Raw genomic sequence first — 15,920 nt, 5'->3', positions numbered from 1 at the left:
ACCGTCCCGGGTTAACCTGGTGTTCCAAGTACTTTGTAAAACAGGCAGACAGCCACCAGCAGTGGGACCCAAGGTCTGGAGAATATCCCTGATTGCCTGTTTGGCTACTTCTGGAAGAGGCAAGAGTAAACTTTCAGTGTTAACTAGGATGAAAAAACCAACAAAACCCAAAGCACAGATTCAAACAGTCTTTACAACTTCTGAAATACTTGGTTCAGTTATTTTTTTTTATATATTAGTGGGAAAGGTTACCTTTGAACAAATAACCACAGTTCACACTTTTCCCTAAGCAGGAGCTGATCTTGCTAGGGGGAGCTTCAGTGAACTTAAAAAAAGGGAAATTTTTAATATGTACTGAATATTTTAAATACCTTCTCAAGGGGTTTTCCCCATCCATTTTTCTATAGTCTTGACACTTTTGGGCTTGATGGGCATTTGTAAAGGTTTTTTTTTTTTCCTTTTGTTTTTTTTTTTTTTTTTCATTCAAGCTGACTGTGGAGTGTCCTTGATTAAAGCAGAGGCAAACAAAAAAGGGAAGGGCAGTGTATGCTGAGCTTTGTCTGTGTGTTGTCCGCTGGGGAGAGATTTTTCATCTCATGCCTCATTCACAACTTGCTGAAGGAATTCTGGAAGCTTGGGCATACCTCCTGTGTCTCCTCTGGATACGTTTTCAGTGAGAACGGCTGCTGCAGCTGAGCTTTCAGATGACTCTCATCCAGCTGGTGCATGTTAGATCTGTCCTGAGAATGCCTACTGAACTGAACACCTCAGGGGACTTTATTTAACAGAGTCCTCTCCAAGTCCTGCCGGGCGTAGCTGTGCCTCGTGTTTCCAGCTCCCCTGCACCACCAGGCCGGCTGGGGGTTTGCAGTGAGACTCCTCTGAATGCCCGGGGCTCGTGCAGGTGAAAAAGGATATACTTATGGAATTTAAGCACCTTCCGGCTTGGGCAGGATTAGGTGTAGATTTTTTCCAGATCCACCGCTGGGCTCGTTTACCTGTGTTCAGCCTGAGCGTCAGTTTCTTCTGGCCTTGCCTGGTCACCCTGGAGATATATATGTGCACATCATCATTCAGTGCAGTGCCAGACACCTGTATCTTGCCGCTCGCTGCTGGGAGCCATGTAACACGGACCCCTCCCAGGCAAAGAGACCCCCGGCTTCCCCGGGTGGTGAGCTGCACAGTCAGCGTGAGCCCAACAGTTACCCATTAGCCACTTAGGTGTGGTACCTACATTAGGAGTATGGTTGCTTTAGGCTCCCTTTTTAGGGAATGGAGGCAGGTGAGCACTTCCAGGAGACCGTTTTCAGCACCAAAGATCTGAATTTCTGCTTGAGGTACCTGCCTGTACTGTGGCCTCCAGGGATGCCTAAAGCTGCTGCACTTTTAAATTCAATGCTGAAGCTGAGAGCCTACATGTGATGGGATGATCTGGGAGTATTCAAGCAATCGTGTAACTGGGCAGTCTGTTCTCCTGCAACGTAGACACAGGCTTCCAGGTTTTGGAGTCATTCAAAAATACAATCTGTAGACATTTTCTGAGACGGCATTATTGTTTGAAAGCTTGAGCAAAATTGCATTGGCTGGCTTTGAGTTAGGGCAGCATGAAAAAAGAAACTTTCCCCATTATAAAAGTAATACTTACGTTTGTTCCCGAGAAGCCTGCAGGCAGAATGTTGAGGTCTGAGCAGAACTGCAGTTTGGCAAGGGAATAATACTCATTCAGGAAAAAGGTGGGGCCTTATTCCAGAGAAGTTTGAGCTTGAGTTGTCCAACTGGCAGTTCTGCTCAGCTTAGCAGAGGACCCAACCCTACTTTGGTGCTAGGGAGCCTCTTTGGGCTGATAACCAGCCATAGCCTAATTTTAGTGTGTGTGCCTCTCTCTCCTTACACCACATCAAAATAATGCCCAAAACATAGGCTTTTATCTGAACTGGAGTTGAATTCTGTTGGAAAACGTGCTCCAGGCAGTGAGGACTGGGCTGAGTCTTAAAAGCAGCCCAAGGGCCAGTGTTTTGCACACAGGTGGGAGCCTCCCTGTGCCCGTGGCTCTCTTGCCTTGCTCACACTGTTTCTGTTCTCTCTCCAAAGCTGGGGAAAGCACCAATGCAAGTGGTCCAACAGACGTGTTTAGCTGAAGAAAGAGCGTGTCAATACGCAGTAAACAGTGTTGGCCCACACCCAGGGTTTCTTTGAGTGCTTTCTAATTGTAAGCACCTGCTGTAGCAACCTTAAGGCGGCATGACCATTTTCTTTGGGTTTCGTTGGATTTGTTCAATTGCTGCTCCAGACCACTGCTGAACGTCATCCTGGAATCATCTCTTTTTCTCAATTGAAAATGCTTTTAATAGGCAAGAGTCATTAAATAGGCATCAAGGAGTTCACAGCATGTAGTGGTACTTAGCACAGACCCATTAAATGCCAGCTAAACCAATTTTCTATCTTGGTGAAGAGCCTAGGCAATCAAAGCAAGCGATGGCTGAGGCAGCGGACAAAAAATAATTGAAGCAGTGGTTCTGACTTACACGTTTAGCTAATTATGAAAAGTAATGATTGCAGTGCATGTGGACAGCATGGCTTTTAATTATTATTTAATTAGCAGATGGATTAGTGAAGACCCTCAGATGTGCATGCATGACTCCTATTGACTTTGGGAACCATTTTAAACTCACCCTGAAGAGGAGCAGATGGAGTTTGCCCCTAATGTCGGATGTTCATCATGTCGATACAACCCTTGTGCTGTGAGGGACCAAACTGCACCAAGGCCCTGGAAACTGGACTGATGCCTTTCTGCCAGTCCAGCATGCCCAGGCAGCTGGACTGATGAAGTCCCGTTCATAAGTTCTGCCCCTGAAATTTCAGATGAGGACTCCTGAGCTGCAGGGCACGTGAGGGGAAGGGATCGTTTCTGAGCTGCAGACCCCAAGGGTGGGAGGAGGTAAGGGAAAGGGCTGTGCTGTGGTAGTCTGTTGTTGCAGAATGGCTGTGTGATCATGGCCATGACTCCCTTAAAGATCTTTGTGAAACAAAGTTAGCGTAAGTTAGCTGAAGCAGGCCTTGCAGCTATGCTGAGGCATGCTGATAAGGAAGCTGAGAAAAACACTGACCTTGTGCCTAATGTTGTAAATAACTTTGAGGAATTCGCGTAGACAAGAGAGGAAAAAAAAATATGTAGCTAGCTATCCGCAGAAACCCCAAGTAGGAGGACGTATGAAAATGTAACCCTTTAGAGCTTAGCCAATCAGCAGATGACTAGTAGGCATAATTAACTGGAACTGTATATAAGACATAATCGCGCCGTAATAAATCCAAGCTTGCTTTATCACTCATATTGAGTCGGCCGCGTGCTTCCCCTCGCTCGTCGCAGTTGCTGCTTTCAGTCCCTGCCAGGGGAGGGAGCCCAGGTTAAAATACATCAGTACATAGCCCAAGGACTCCAAGTCATCTCTGTGAGATTGCTCTACAACAGTATAAAAAAAGTGGACTCATTAGGAGTACTGGAAAAACAAAAGACTGTGCAACAAGACCGTCATAAAAAACCTTTGAAAAACAAGGGATAGCTGAGTTACTATGCCCACGATAAACAGTACAAGAAAAAGCCTATCACCCTTGCAATTATTAAAAAAAAAGGTGCTAATTCCTGAGAATTACAGTCGGACCAATTCCCACCCAATCAAGAGATAAGAGGCCAAGCACACTGCGCTGTTAAGTGCCATAAATAAGGATCATACTCTATGCCTCATTAAAGCAACATCTACTTGTGCTAAAATTAAGTGCATCGACACTTTCAAAGTTTATTTATTGCTTTCTCCAGCTCGCTGATTCCAAGATGCGTGTTGATGGATGCATAACAGGCGGTTCCTGCTAAGTTTTTATTTTCACGATATGGGATATGTTGGTGAGTTTGAGAGTCTCGCTACTTCTTTGCTAACCCAGAGTCTATTATGTAGACAAGATTGCCTTTCTTCCCAAGGCCCATTAAGAAGTTGTCTGGCTTCACATCTCAGTGGATGAAGTTCTCAGAGTGAACGTATTCAATTCAACTAATCTAGATAAGGAGGAAAAAAAACCCCCAACAAACCATAAATCACTCGAGAGAGACTAGGCATACACTTTTTTCCGTATAAAAACACTAGCAACATTGTCTTAACGATAAAAGAGGTAATGAAACTTTTTATTGTAAAATGTAAGGGCATTAAAGAGAACATAATTCGACAGACAACACATAAACCTCTCCAGCTCTTTCCCCGTGTCTATTTTACATTTGTTTCCAAAAACTTTCTCGGGCGAATTTCTTTTGTCTTTGAGCAGTGCAACAGACGGTTTGCAAACAGCGCAAGTCTGCTTTTTAGAAATCAATTAAAACTTTGTAATCACTTTAGATGGGGCACTTTGTATTTAAGAGAAACAAAACCAATGTTGAGTCTTTTCTTTCATGATAACAGGCCTATTCACCTCTAAATTACAGAAACAACGTATTTGGTTCTGACCTCTCAAGGAAACTGAATATCCCAACATACTGCACCGTCAAGATCAACAAAGCAGGTTCCTACCATTTGGTCAGCGAGTAATAGGACTGTCTCGAGACTAAATTTCCTTGAACAAAAACTGAAGAGATCTTCAAGACTCGGTCCAAACGGCTCCATCCCCATTCCATTGTAGTCCCCTTCAGCTCGACACCACTTAATTGTGGGAACGCACACTAGAGAAAAAGAAACAGTTTATCCAATATAACAATTTGATTTATATACAAATCTTCAAGGCTCCTAAGATGAATTCTAAGAGGGTCACGACTGTGACTGTTTGTACTCACAATGAAGCTCAATATTTGATGCAACCGTCAGCCAAGAAAAAGGTGAAAAACTCACCATCGCTGAACATTTCATCATCTGTAAGCTGCCCACCCTTAGCATAAAGGACTCCAAATTTAAAATTCACAGGTCCCTGAGAAATAAAACCAAATAGTACAGGATAAACAGACAATCAAACAAAAGACCTAAAACAATGTTTCCTCTAAGGACTTTTTTATACATCTTTTGTATACGCCCTACACACGGGAATATACACTTCATACCAGCTCTATTGCATGCTCAAGTAGCAGATACCTAATAATTTACTTTTGATCACAGATTATGAATTTTATGATAGCGCTAAGTTGCTCATCTATTAATAGGATATATTATGCCGGTGCTTTAAATGATTTTCGATCTCATATTTGCACAGAAATACCACATTTTTTTACTGCAATAAGCAATTGATACCGAAGTTGTTATAAGTCACTAAGTAAGTGCTAGGAGTGAAAAGTTTACATTTACCTCATTTACCTCTTGCTCTTCAAGAGCAAATAAATCCTGTAAACAAATCAGTATCTTTAGCACACTGGTACTGAAGACAGCACAAAACCCCCTGGAACATACTCGTATATTTGTTTAATTTCAAAGTAGCCAGTTCAACCGATAAAGACAGCTTATTTTGTAACTGTAACCCTACTCCTCATTACTATCCTGCTACCGAAAGGAACAAACCACTAGCATTTACACCTAACGACTTATTTTTCCAGAAAAGAATAAAAAGCCACAACCAAACAAAAAAAAAGAAGTCGCCTCCTACCTTCTGTATCTCAGGATGAAAAATTTCCCTCGGGCTCTTCCCAAATTTGTCAAGACTCACAGCACTGAAATGCAAACGAAATACTGCTTTATAGGAGAGCAAGTATACATTTCAACATTAAACTGCTAACTGGCTGTAGTTAGAACCGATTTCAAAAAGAATTGTTCAAAGAGCCTTGCTGACGTGGAATTTTTTGTGGAAGAGCCATTTATTTCCCACAATACCAACCTCTAAGACTTCCTAAACTTCTTTTGGATTTTAAAAACAGAAATAAACCTGATCTCCGTGCAGGGTCCTAGTTAAGTGTACTGCATTTACTTGTAAAGCACAGAATTTTATTACATCATCCTTCACTTTGGCTTTATACATAATCCTTGTGAGCATTTTAGGAAGACTCAATAACCTATTCTATTTCATAAGCTTCTCTTCTATCTCTTTTAAAATAATTCCGGCATGTCAAATGAAAAACGAGTCATTCAGCATCAAGTTCACACCCCAAAGATCCACAAGCAAGATCAACTGCCTCAGTCAACAGAAATACCTAATTTATAGCATTTCTTCCTAACTCATGTGTCTACATGACTATTATTTTTGCCCATTTTTTCCCTAGCATGAATTTCTGGAGCTGCGCAGCATGCCACGGAGTGCCAAACGCGGTCTGTCTGAGGCACAACTGAGCTGACACGGAGGTCACATCTGATGCACCTTTCCATCATTGCTTATGCTAGGTCACCATGCGGACAGGAGTTCCCATAGTTCCCTTTGAAATTAAAATGCTAGACTTAATTTACAAAAAAGCAGGTTTATCGTGTAACTGAAGTTCTTTGAGATAGTCGGTACCTAGACTCACGCTGGCTGTGAAAATACTTTTTCTTTAACCGACACCACAGAACAAAATGCTAAACCTCCAGGTTTTACAACAAACAAAAAACCCCCAAACCCTAAACAGTGCCTCTGAACCGTTTCCCTTTCCATGCAACGGGTGGAAACTTCCTCAGTAAATGACAAGTGTCCATGACCACCCAAGTGATCTGTGCTTACTGAGCAGGAAAGCAAACAATAGCTTTTCAGCTCGCACATGTATCCAAATATATACCCAAAGAAACTCCGTCAGTGTCACTTGCAGAGAGCTCTGCCATCTTACAGCCTTACCTGTAGTGAGTGCCCCTCTAGGGAACTGCAGAGCTGTGGACTCTCAGATGTACTGGAGCACATCTCTTGCCTGCCTGAAACGTTCAGGAGGCTCTCGGATATCCAGGCAGCAGCAGAAAGCGTTCTGATTTTACGGCAAGGCTGACCACACTTGCGAGTTTTCTTCTGCGTGCTCGCACCAGGAAGCCAAACCAGAACAGCTGCACACACAGCAGAGCAGTTGCTCAGCACACCTACACCAACAGAGCTCTCCTAAAGCACACCTGGAGCCATTCATACCCCAAGCCAACATCTACAGCGGAACCTGGCCACAAGCTTTGACACAATGTCATTTTGGGGTCAAACTGACGCACACCAAAAAATTAGTAAAACGCACCTCCTTCTCTGCCGCGTCAGGTATCGTGCTCCTTCAGTTGAGCTGTAGCTGTTACATTATTTCCCAAATGCAAAGCCAAACAGAGAAAATAGAACCACAGCCTGCTCCTTAAAAAGCAACTCTGCACAGGCAACCGTTCATTGTGTGTGACCCAGGGAAGATGTGACCGCGGCCCTTCAAACTTTCGGGATGCCTAGGCGGGACCAAACGGTGCTTGCGAACACAGAACATGCCTGCTCGTTAAGACAGGCTGGTCAAGTTTACCACCAAAACTCTACATCACCATTTGCCAACCCTGTCCAGCTTTGGGTAGCCAGAGCTGCACTCAGATCACTTGAAAGCGTCTCCCAGTAGCGGCCAGCACTAAGCTCAGAACTGTACCTCCCTGGCGCCTACATGGGGGAAAACTCAGACTGTGCCCCCTTCTCCTTAAGGTGCCTTAGAGCCTGTGACAGGAATTTCATCCACTGCTTGGAAAAGCTCCAAGGTTGCAGCTTAAGGGAACCAGAGTTCCCTGGGTCTCAGAGTCATTCCAGAGCTAAAGTGGTGACAGACATCAGCTCTAGGTCAGATGATACATGCCAGCACTCACCACTGACCCAGGGCGGCAACCTGCTCCCATCCGCTACCTCCTGACCTAGGAAGCCCCTTAGGGAATTACAGCAGCAGTTCGCCAATGGAAAAGCCCCAAGGGCACGACGCGGTGACTCAAAGATCTGAAGTGGACCCCTTGCGCCCACAGGAACCGGTGCTAAAAACACAACAGGTGAGCGAGAGAACATTAACTGCCATGGCTGATACTAGAGCAAACCTCACTGGGCACTTAAGGAGAACAGCAAAACCAGAATAGCAGCAAAAGCCTGCATGCCCGGGACTGTAATAAAAGAAGACACCCTGCCTGGAGATTGTTACGAGCACAAGTAATACACGTCCTCTTCAGTTGCGATCCGAGTTAAGACAGACAACAAATATCGCAACACACCCGTATCGATTAGCTGCAACGGCTCGCCTCTCACCATGTCTGTTAAGGGTCGCAGGTTCTCCCGCTTGTCCCAGCTACGCTGGGCGCCAGTTGCGGTAGCTGGAGCCCAACTCAGGCAGCCTCACACAGGGCAGCCGCTGCTGCAGCACAAGCAAGCTATCAGGCTGCAACAAGGCTTTTACCCTCAGTCAGATTCTGCTGTCTGTGCTGTTTCTCCTTCCTCCAGAGGTCAGGTCAGGTCAGGTCAGGTCAGGTCAGGTCAGGTCAGACCACTCCCCCTCCATCCAACCCCCTCTCCCACACTCCTCAGGGCTATTTAACTACTTCACGGGAACGAGCTACAGCTGCTCATCATCCACGTCCCTCAACCCAATGCCTTGGAGGCAAGGTCACAGCTGCATGTTATCAATGCTCATCAACCTTCTGCCTTCACTCCTCTGCACTCTTCTCCAAGAAATTCCAGGGAAGACAGTGACAGAAACCTGTGTTGGAACTAAGTGCCTGGTCAATGCCTCCAAGTAACAGCATCCGTGACATCCAGACAGACTGTGAAGGGACAGATGGATCCAAGAATTAAATTAGGGAATGAGGGAAGTAAAAGGCACAGAGAAACAGAGACCTCTGAGTTCTGGAGAGTGTATTGTGATGTACCCAATTTCTGGTTTTGTGGCTCAGAAAGAACGGAGCCCAGGTTTTGTCGCAGCAGTTATATGGCTGCAAAGGGAAGGCGAGAGCCAGCAACAGAACTCCTTCCTGGCACCTTCTGTGTGGGAGCAGCGGCCAGGCGTTTTCAGTTTCGGAGCAGGGCTCCGTGAGAGTGACAAAGTGAGGGGACTGTTTTGTGGCCGAGAAGGAAAACCATGACACCACCATACAGGAAGCAATTCCATTTTAATAGTCTCCAGAGTGCCACGGTTCGAAAGGAAGAACAATAGGGTAAGAGCACGAATATGCAGCCAATACCGACAGAAGCAGCGTTGGGAAGCTTCTCAATGTTGCTTTTTGGTATTTCACGGGGAAAAACATTGAGCCTAATATTTCTCATCTGTAGAGTTCTTGGGGGCTTTGGGGAGAAGGAAACTGACACTAGGTTGTCTGAGAATCACAGTTGACAGTTACTCATTGTCTTCTGGTCTCACAGGATGAGGCAGAGGTATAATTGATTTCTTCTCTGTATCTCTGCAAAGAGCTTTCCTCGTATCTATGGCAAAAGAAAACAATGCTATTATAAAAGACAGTCATTGCACAAAGCCACATTAAGTGACTTCTCTATTACATTAAGATCATTTTTCAAGAAGATTTCCTAGAATCCTAGAATATCTTGAGTTGCAAGTGACCCATAAGGATCATCAAGTCCAACTCCATGCTCCTTGCGGGACTACCTGAAACTAAACCGTATGACTGAAAGCACCATCCAGATGCTCCCTAAGCTCCTGACAGGTTTGGTGCCCTGACTGAACGCCCTTTCAGTGGATAAGATTTTCCTAACGTCCACCCTGAACTTCCCCTGACGCAGCTTCATTCCGCTTCCTGCAATCAAGTCTCATAACTGATGTCCTCTTCAGCAGGAAAAGCTATCTAAAGCAGTATACAGGATCCCATTCATCAACGACTATCTGAACTTGTACAGGCCCAGGAACCCCCAACACAAGAACCTTTCCATTCAACTTAAGGCACAACAACCACTTACCGTAAGCATCTTCATCTGGCTCTCCACTGCTAGCAGAGTAGCGCTCCGATACTGTCCGGTACACACGGGAGCCGAGCTGCTTAGACATATTTACTGCAACCCGATTTGATACGCTCACAAAGAGATCGACGAAAAATCCACCCTTTCTTTGGAAACATAAAACCAAAGAAAAACCACAGTAAGGAATAGCAGGTGCATGTATTGCTAAATAGCCCATAACTTGTAATCCGACCAAGAGCAGGTCTGACGATGTCATATGCTAATCAAACACCTTTCACACGGCAGTAACAGGTGCACTCCTTTCCCAAGGGACAAATCCGGTCTAAATTCAGATTTTATTCTATTTTTGTCACATCACCATTCTTTTATACCAGCCCGTGGGTTCAAAATTATGAACAGAAAGAACAGGGCAAGCTAAGCACTCACACAGGTCTCATATACACGTAAGAAATCTTTCATAAAAAAAACCCAAACAAACAAACCTAAAACTCCACGTTTTCAATTGCATTGGCTTAGGGACTGCCTCCTTCAATGTGTGTGGCAGGGGGCAGTGGCAGAACAGGTCACAAGGTTCAGTCACCTAACACAAGGCAGCCCTTCTCCTCACAAGGCAGATTCCTCAAAATGTGCAATTTTCCCATTTTACCGATTACAATGGGGTTGCCCTACCAACATGAGTTCAGGACATTTCCCTGTGGGTTCATTTGATGCTCAATTAAATTTTCAGCAAGTACAAGCAGCCAAGCATGACAAAAAGCAAGCTAAGGCACTGTCTGCCATACAGAATTGGTTCCAAGGCTGCCTGCAGGAACTGCAAAAAGCTCACGATCACTGAACAAGCACGCTGGAGACCCTACGGGAAAGTGTTGACCCTCCACGAAACTCTCTCGCTGTCAAGACAAGGACCTTTTTTTATACAGTATCTCTATTGGAATTCAGGCTACACCCTACTCATTCTGGAAAGTTAGCTTTCATAGAAACCCTGAGATCTTACGCCGCCACACGGTATTTTTAGTCTTGTTCTCTAATTACAGGGAATCCTCAGCGAGTCAGAACACTACTTAAAGCAAGATTCTGGGTCTCTTCCATGCAAGTCAAATACCTAAGCCATGTCAGTTGAGAGGTTACTTCTAGAAGATTAAAGATAAGCATGGTACTCACTTTCCTGAAATTTCTCCCAGTAGTTCCATCAATTTAGCAGCCAAACCCAGCCGTTGAAATTCTGGTGCAACAGAGAGCGCAGCAACACGTCCAAGCCACTCTTCCCCAGCCACAGAGCCTTCCGCCTTACCCGGTACTGCGAACATACAGAGCATCAGAGCAGTAAGGAGCACCTTGGGAATAATGCACCACACGCAGCCACACGACTTTACAAAAAACCAAGCAGTCTACAAACAAACATTGCAAGGATTGTGGTAAAGGCTTAAGCAGCGACTCTACGCTATTACTCAGTGATTCAGCAGCCACTAAGTTTCATTTTGATGCAGTATTACAGTTTTTTCTTCGTTAGTGTAAATAAATAAATGGATCTCCACAAATTCATTGTTTGAGGCGTGACTGCCAAATGTAAGTTTTAAGCAATTCTCTTGAGTCTTTAACTGAGTGGAATTCACGACCGAAGGAATGGAGGGCTAGAAGCCCAAAACCCACTCACCATCCCAGCAATTACTGAAGACCTTTCGTGACTATGGGGCAATAGAGCTTGGGAAGCTTTGCCAATGTGGCAAGAGAAAGCAAAGGCCCTGGAAACACTGGACGTTGAAGGAAAAATAAAAAATAAAAGCAGGGATGGGTATATGTGCTTCATAGTTCCTCTCCTTTCTACACAGAGCCAAGCTACTGTTAGCTCATTCATGAACATGCAGACTTCCACAGGGCACTCTTATAAACATCAGGCACTGCTAAATGAGCAGCTGATGCGGTGGGTACAGAGAAACCTTCCCTACAGCAAATGCTTTAAGCTTTACCGTTAAACACTTCATTTCCTGGGTCCCCACAAAGACTTCCATTCTGTGCCCACCTTCCCAAACCCCCCAAAAGAAGGGGAATAAAAAGAACTGGAAGGAACAAATACAGATATACACACACACACACGTAAAAACATGGCGAATCTCTGTAATTAAAAAAGTTAGGAAAGGATGCAATCATCCAAGTAATGAGGAGTTAACTGATCCGCTGCATCGGACAGTCTTGTCAAACTCATGCTGGTGAAACCGAGCTCATACCAGCCGGTTTACTGAAACACTTGTCTTAGCATACATATACTTGAATCAAAATGACATTCGGCTATAGGGTGAGTGCAAGAAAATACACTTTTGCATGCTACAGCAAGAGACCTGCAAAGGGCCACGGTATAATACGCTTCAAAAGAGTCTGTGGTACAAGAAATTCAGCCCCATGGGCTGTTGGCTCAAACACGCTGGTGGAACGCTCTGTGTAACTGGCCATACGCACGGTTTACACGGGGTTTTGTACGCAATGCGCATGTTTAACTAGGTATTTATGGTTTAAGACTTGTTTTAGCTCCTAAGGCAGGCAGCCAGCAAAGATGTTTTCAAGAGTTAACAAGGAACAGAAATTAAAGGAGTTGCTGGTTTTCAGAAGCTGACTCATCATTGTTTTGAAAAATGGCACCATGTGGATCACTGTTAATGCGCTTGTAGACAAAGCGAAAGACCTTGGGTTGCGGGCGGCTGTGCAACTGTCTTAATCTTCTGAGGGTAGGTACCTTCTGTCAGTTGCTGCCGGGTGTCATCAACAAAAAGAAACAGGCTGTATTCTTCTGGATCGTCCACTCCATAAACTTTTCAGCACAAAGCTGACATACATCTGCGGTAGTGATACAGGGTCTTACTAGTAAGGTCTTCCCTGTACATGCACCGTTAACTTCCTGGAATGCAACACGAAGGCAGTTCTGTAGAATGAGAAAACAGACATCAGAAACAAAACCTCCAAACCTCATCCTCTGAAAACAGGAAGCTCAGCAACAAACAGCAAGCCTCGCTATGTTCTAGTTGTGAAACACGCACCAGTGATTACTGTACATTACAGCCACCTTGTGACTTGATGTTGGTGGTAAGACTGTGGCAGGCATAACAGAAATTCATAAGCTGACACCCTCCTTTCCTTGGCTCACATTCTAACCCTGCAACTACGAACAAACAGATAGCAGTCTTAAAGCCCCATTGAAAACGCCAGTGGTTTTAACGGGACTTGGTGTTTGGCCTTACTAGGAAACTAAATGCTGTGAAGCAAAATAAACATCAGAGGCAGCACACCCAAGAGATGATGCTGCAACTGCTGGGTCAATACTATTGAAGAGAAGCTTCAGACAATATGTTCATCAGAAGGAAAAAGAAAAAAACCCAACCCTCTGCCAGCAACACACAAGGGTGTTGATCCACAGGTTGCTGCACGATAAACCATTCACACTCTTTATGCTGCAGCACGCAAAAGGCAATCCATTTTCATGCAGGACATTTTCATCACGTTAACCGATGGCAACTTGGTGTCTGAGCCTGATGTAACCAAATTTCATCTAACAGGGAGGCAGAAAGAAAATTTACTCTGCAACATTAAAGCAAATCCGTATGATCATGAGGCAAAAGCTGGATCTTTTTTCTCTGCTGAAATTCACACATGTGCACAACTGATAACATAGATGAATTCTAAACAAGCCCTACAAGGAAACGCAGTTCTACCTTTCAAAAAGTATTTAAAAAGTAAAATAACAAGCAACTGGAAAAAAAACCACCCAACCACAAAACACTTTTGGACACATGAGCAAAGCAGCCTGCCATCACGTGCTTTTTTGCAAAGAAACTAACTGCAATTAGAAACTAAAAGCAGTAAAATGAAAGGAGATGGAAAAAATGACAGTAAGAAAGACCTGTTTATTTACTGAGCTGGTACTTCTGTTTGTACGCTGAATAAATTAAGCATGCTAAATCACAATGGCAAAAATGTACATTTCCTAAGAACAAGCTGTTAAAAGCTAAGACTGAGAAGAATGCTCCTATGACTTCAGTTCCAAAGAGCACTCTGGGGTTTTAATAAACTTTTGATAGCTTGCAGACTGAAACACTGGAACTTTGCAACAGCTTTTAAACCATTAGGACTGAGCAGAACTAATCCGTTTTTGTTAGCTGGTGTGAAGACAAATAAAATAAATACATAAAATCAAATCAGCTCTAAATAAGGCAAAGCACACTACAGTTTCAATTTCGAACGTAGTTAACACACAGAAGACCTGTTTTTCGATGCTTCTAGATGGACAGGATTGCTTCAAGGAGAGGCTGAAGTTTGTGCAAATGCCTGTAACTCATATAGTAAGTATCAAGATTCTTTATGCAGTATCAGCAAGTTGTATTTCATCATCATCAAAATACCGGATTTTTTGCTTTTCCATCCTTTTGAGGGAGGGAGGATGAAGGCCTTTCCAGGACCCAAAAGCTGGTGGTAAGGCTGTGAGACAGCACCACAGACATGTAGCAACCACACCCTGGTTCAATGTGGGGAAGATGAGTTGAGCTGAAGCTGTGTTACACATTCCTTGTAGGGAAGGTGCTTCGTTTCAGGACTGCAGATGTGGAGAAAGGAGATGGAAAACTGGCATTCTGGGCAGGCAGCAAAGTGCTTGAATTTGTGCCAAGCCTAGCCTGGAAGTGGAGCGACCTTACTGATTTGAGGCTCTCTTTCAAAGAGTCAACAAAGGAGCAGCCCTGGACACACCTGGTGCCAGCTCTTCCCGCGCTCCCCTGCATCTTCCAGCATGCAGCACAGCGTCCAGCTGTACAGGCAGCTTGGCTGAAGTTCAGTTGCTGAGGAAGAGAAGGTGAAACTGAATACAAGATCCTGCTGAAAAAATCTTCTGTCATTTAGTCATCCAGCAGAAATACAAAGGTGATTAATTTTCCTATTAAGTGTAATATTTTGCTAGAAAGAACAAAGACTCAAGCTACTTGAATGTGACACCTAACTACAGGTAAGCAGAATATAAAATGGATCCCAGTAAGATGGACTAGCTTTGTGCACTGGCCACAGTTTCAAATTTCTGTTCGTCAGCTCTCCTCTTCCTAAGAGAGGCAAATTGTGGGAGACTGCTGCTTTTCCCAGCTCCTTCCTGTTCAGTGATGTGCCGTGGCTGTTTGCACGGACACTGATAAAGCAGAAGGAGCCGCAAGTGAAAGGTTTAATTACCTCCTGACGACCCCGTACCTTCATTTATCAAGCTCTTAGCTACATCATAACTTATTGACGGTTGTCGTTAGCCTCTCCAGCAACTTTGCACTGTGGTATGAACTGTAAACAACAGGACACAAAGGAGTAAATCCTTTCTTCTCGATTCCAACATCCTCCTTGCTTCAGTTCGCAAACTGATGCATCTGGACAGACAACAGCATGCCTACCTATGTAACAATCTTTTCCTATATGAAAGGCATGCGGACTTGGTTTTAAAAGATAAAGTAATCCCGACTGTTTTGTTATTCTTCAGTTGGAGTTACTGCCCTACTCTGAAAGAGCAGTAAGAAATGGGAGGGGGGAGAAAAAAACCCACAAAACAAACCACAAACATGAAGACATCCACAGTATAGAACTCTACTCCTTGCTTAAACTTTCGAATTGTAGGCAAGCTTTTCTGCCAGGTCTCCCCTCTATTACCCACGGTAAGCCACCAATCGCTACTGGGGAGTTGTGCTGATTTATACCACTGGAAATCTGGGTTTGTTCTTTTTAACAGCAAAGCGTACAAAGCAGCTGAATCTAAAATACAATTTGGTCTGTCCTCGCTCCGCACGACTTAAATACAAAGGACAGTGGGAAAGCTCCATTATTTAGTGTTTCCTTTATACCATCATAACCACACTCTGTTATGAAGTGGAAAGACTTTGAAACAGAGGCAAATTTACCAGCCATCTTCCCAGCACTGCTTCACACCACTCGTGGCCCCAAGGAAATCATTATGAATCATACTTCTCAAATGGAGATTTCCAACACAACAACCATCCCCTGGGGGGGGTTCTCTTCAGCCTGAAGCTCTACCTGAAAATCATCAACCGAAGGCATTGTTCTGTTAGTTGTCCTCCTCTTGTGCCATTGCCGGAGAGTAT

General features: G+C 44.2%; 1 long non-coding RNA gene and 1 other non-coding gene across 2 annotated transcripts; both read right to left on the bottom strand.

The window, feature by feature from the left end:
- Positions 1-7,653: 7,653 nt before the first annotated feature.
- Positions 7,654-7,738, bottom strand: LOC130143427 (small nucleolar RNA SNORD45). The gene has a single exon (XR_008819732.1). It is a non-coding gene; the product is annotated as a small nucleolar RNA SNORD45 (small nucleolar RNA).
- A 1,476-nt stretch (positions 7,739-9,214) lies between these two features.
- Positions 9,215-14,579, bottom strand: LOC130143341 (uncharacterized). The gene is made up of 4 exons (XR_008819711.1): positions 14,356-14,579; positions 12,539-12,949; positions 10,972-11,107; positions 9,215-9,321 (listed from the first exon to the last, which is right to left on the bottom strand). It is a non-coding gene; the product is annotated as an uncharacterized LOC130143341 (long non-coding RNA).
- Positions 14,580-15,920: the final 1,341 nt, after the last annotated feature.

Source organism: Falco biarmicus, unplaced genomic scaffold (genome assembly GCF_023638135.1).
Source record: "Falco biarmicus isolate bFalBia1 unplaced genomic scaffold, bFalBia1.pri scaffold_27, whole genome shotgun sequence".
NCBI lineage: Eukaryota > Metazoa > Chordata > Aves > Falconiformes > Falconidae > Falco > Falco biarmicus.
The sequence above is the reverse complement of the archived record's forward strand: the minus strand, read 5'-3'. Positions and strand labels throughout refer to the sequence as shown.